This window comes from Belonocnema kinseyi, chromosome 5 (genome assembly GCF_010883055.1).
Source record: "Belonocnema kinseyi isolate 2016_QV_RU_SX_M_011 chromosome 5, B_treatae_v1, whole genome shotgun sequence".
Classification (NCBI taxonomy): domain Eukaryota; kingdom Metazoa; phylum Arthropoda; class Insecta; order Hymenoptera; family Cynipidae; genus Belonocnema; species Belonocnema kinseyi.
The window spans coordinates 27,050,237-27,054,614 of NC_046661.1; positions in this window are offsets into that span (position 1 = coordinate 27,050,237).

The following is a 4,378-nucleotide window of genomic DNA, read 5'->3' on the forward strand; positions in this document are numbered from 1 at the left end:
TGTTTAATGGCCGATAAAAAAAAATACGTGTCTCTTATTTTTCGATGTACTACAACATATTGCAGTTTCATCAAAATCGGTGAGGGACACCTGGGATAGTTTGTGAGAATCGAATGAGGGTCAGTAGGCCAATCTGTTGTAAATACAATATAAATAACTGTCACAATTACATCAGAAATAGAGAAAGTAATAGAAAAACAGAATTCATGAAACAGCTACGTTATATGTAATTAATCATATTAGCATAACTTTTGTTCAACCCATCCAAATCGGTTTTTAAATTAATAGATAACTTTTTTTGTTTTTTAATATAAAGCATTTCCATGAATTCCCTCTTTCTCTCATTAGTTTCACTATGCAAAATTTGAACATTATCCCAGTCAAACTCATGGTCAACATCAACAAATGCCTTTGTATGCCTGCCAAGAACACTCTTATAACAGCGTCCCAAATGAACATCACTTTTGTGCTCCTCTATCCTAGTATTAGGAAGTTTGCCAGTTTGTCCCACGTAATTCATCCCACAGATCCTGCAAGTGATCTTATAGACAACACCACCCTTTTCAAAATTATCCAAAGGATACTTGCAAAAATTTATCACCGAATCCATTTTAAATGGAATGCGGAAAATAGTATGAATTTAAAATTTTTTTAACATGAGTTCAATAGTTTTGGAAATTTGACCAAAAAATGGAAGAACAAAAGTATTAAACGAACTATATTCCTTTAACTCTTTCTGATTATCTACAAGCAACTTATTAATGTCTTTGTTTTTGATTTGTTGAACTCTAATTGCAATATGTTTCTCAATTAACTCCTTTGTATAATGGATAATAAATAATAATGCATTAATAATGTATAATAAATTTGGATATTTTTTTTTTATTTTAAAAACTTTTAATTTTAAAATAGTTTCATTTTCGATGGAAGAAATGAATTTTCAACTGAAAATTGTTTTTAAAAAAACACACAATCGAATTTTTTAAACATGAAGTTAGATTTTCATTTAAAAAATTATTTTTCAACCAAAAATGGAATGGAATGAATTCTGAGAGAAAATTTAAAAAAATACAACAATGTTTTAAAATTATTTCTTAGATTTTCCATATTATATAATTTTAGAAAAAATAAGGAGTTTAATTCTTATTAGGCCATCTTGCGCAATTTTGTCGCACCGTTTTTTGTTATGTTTAGGTTGGTTTGTAAAATCTGCTTTCAAATTTTAGCAAGTTTACGAAATATTCAGAAATTTTGAAACGACTAAAAAATAATTAAAACTTGCAAAAAAATCAGGAAAGATTTACATAATTCTTAAAAATTAGAAGATTAGAAGGTCTGAAAATATTAGAAAAAAGAATTGTTTCTCTAATAATCGTTTTAAAAATTTTAATTATTTTGATTTAAAAAAATGTACTTTAAAAAAAATTCAAAAAGATTTTGAAACAAATCAAACGATTTCCTAAAATTTAAAACAAGAATGTAAAAGATTTTGAAGTAAAATGTTTTAATTCGATAAGATTAAAAAGTTTTAAAAAACGTAAATAATCCAGTAAATTCCAAAAATATTTAGAAGAATGGAAGGGATTCCAATCTAATTTTAAACTTAATTTTTTTAGAAATGTCGATTTTCAAAAATTTCGAAAAAATAAACTTTAGAAGCTTTAAGGGAATTCAAAAAGATTTCAAGGAGATAAAATTATTTTTCTTAAAATTCATGTGAAAAATTTAAAAGATTATGATTAAATTTTTTCACATCTTGAATGATTTTTTTAAATTTTCAGAAAAATGTAGTAAGTTAAATTTTTTTTGAAATTTATTTTTTTTTAAACTTACTAGAAATATTTAAAAACATGAAAAAATGTCTCCAAATTTATCAATTATTCGTTGATATCTTCCAAACTTCTAAGAGTCCTAATCATCTTTTAAAAACACTCGAATTTTTCTAATATTTTTTTGAGGATTTTAAGAGAACAAGCCAAAAAGTTATCAACTTGACCTCATTTAAAAGACTGATCATTTGACAAAAATGTTGTAAAATTTTCCTTTGAATGTGGTGTGGATAGGAATTTTATTAAAAAATGTGTGGGATTTTCTGAACAGAAAACTGCATGAATTTCTGAACTTTCTTATTTTTATTTTCTTAAGTGTATTTTAATCTGCTTTACATTTAGTGAAAAATCATATGCTGAAAAACGATAAGAGAAATATATATTTTTTCAATTTCAACCATAATTTGAAAGGCGATTCTTCATAGTATTTTACTAACTAATTGGGGATATTTTTATAATTTTATTCCTGAAATCTATTTCCTAAGGTCAAACATGGTACACAAATATCGTAAAATTTAAAAAACACCAACTATTTGCAGGAAATTTTTAAATAAAAATCATTGTGCATTATATTCAAATAAAGTTTGGCAATATTTATAAAAGTATTATTATTCTTAATTTAAACAAATTAATGTATAGAGAGTACAGTTTTTATTTGAAATTTCACGACGGCTTTTGTACTCGTACCATGTTTGACCCTCGGCCAGAATCAAGGAAAAATAATCTAAAAATATGTTCATTAGTTATTAAAATGCTACAAAGGCTTACCTTAACAATTTTTTTTTCACTTTTTATAATCATGAGATATTTCTCCATAAAATAAATTTTGTTGCATTTATTTTACAATTATTTACAATCAATTTCCAATTACAATTATTCTACAATTAAAATAAAATTGTAAAATCTAAATTTTGTAATTCTGAGATAAGTATTTTAAGGCATTAAAGATTTTGTGAAGATTTCATATACAATAAAATAAGTATTGTCAGTTTATAAATTTATATGATAAAGATCCTAGGAGATTTTTAAGACATTTTATTTTTATTTAATAGGATTTTAAAAAATATTATGAAAATTTCTTATCTATTTAAAACGTTTTGAATTCTTCAAGATATTGGTAACTCTCTCGAGTTTTTATCAAAAATTGAAAAAATTTTTCAAAATGTAGAAAAAAATTTCCTTATTATCTTCTAAATTTTCCCAAGCATTTTAAGAAACCATATTTATTCTCCTGAAACCTTTCGAGATTCTTTTAAAGTATCTAAAGTTTATCTTTATCTGAATTCACTTGATTATTTATTTTTTTAAACTTTTTAATCTTATCAAATTGAAGCATTTTGCTTTAAAATCTTGTACACTCTTCTTTTAAATTTTAGGAAATCGTTCGATGCGTTTAAAAATCTGCTGGAATTTTGTTTAAAGTAAATTTTTTAAAATAAAAAATTCTTAAAAACTTTCACACGATTATTAGAAAAATAATTCTGTTTTTCTAATCTTGTCAGACCTTTCAATCTCTAATCTTTAAACATTTTTCAAATTTTTCCTGGTTTTTTTTAATTCTGCAAAATTAAAAAAAAAATGCCTCCAAATTTTTTCAGACACTTCGAGTATATTTGAAACCTTTTGCAATATTTTGAAATGTTTAAACAAATCTTTTCAAATTAATTGTGGGAAATACAAAATTATGTTAATTATTCCTTTAAAAATCTTTGGAAGTTTTCATTATTTTCGAATCGTTTCAAAATTTTCGAATATCTCTAAAACTTACTCAAATTTGAAAGAATTATGTTCCTTAATTTTTCTAAAGTTAAGTAATATGGAAAAATTACAACATTTTGCTTCAAAATATTTTACGTACTTTTAAGACATTTTAGGAAATAATAAAAAAATGTTTTGTAATCTTTTTTCAATTTTCTGTTAGAATTCATTCCAAAAAAATTATTCGTTTATCGACTTTTATTATTATTTTTTCATTTTACACACGTATCTATTATATCTTACCAAAATTTAATAAAAAAGTCTGAAATGTTAAGTGTATTTAAATACTAAAATTTTTAATGATTTCATATTTTTAGAAATAATTCAACAAATTGTATGTATAATTAAAATAAACTTTTTTTAAATCTCATTGTACTTATTCCAAGTTATCTTTTTTCAATTTTCAAAATTTATGTAATTATTTATTCTGATTGGAAATAATTGAACCCCTTGCGATTAAAATCGGGGATTCTGCTTGAGAAGAAATCATTCGAATTTTAATTTTAAAGACTGATAATTGCACACAATTTCCAGGCGCATTTTTCTTATTCTTCTACAGAAATTTTTAGGGTTTTCAGTTTTTTAAATGTTTAAAAATCTTTAATTTTCTTTTAAAGCACATTTTACAAAATAAAAAATTATTACAAATTTTCACACGTTACTTAGGAAAATAATTTTATTTTTTCTAATCTTGTCTGGTCTCCTAATCTTTCAAAATTATTCAAATTTTTCCTGATTTTTTTTATTTTGCAAAATTAAAAAAACATTGCTTTTAAAATTTTTTAGGTACT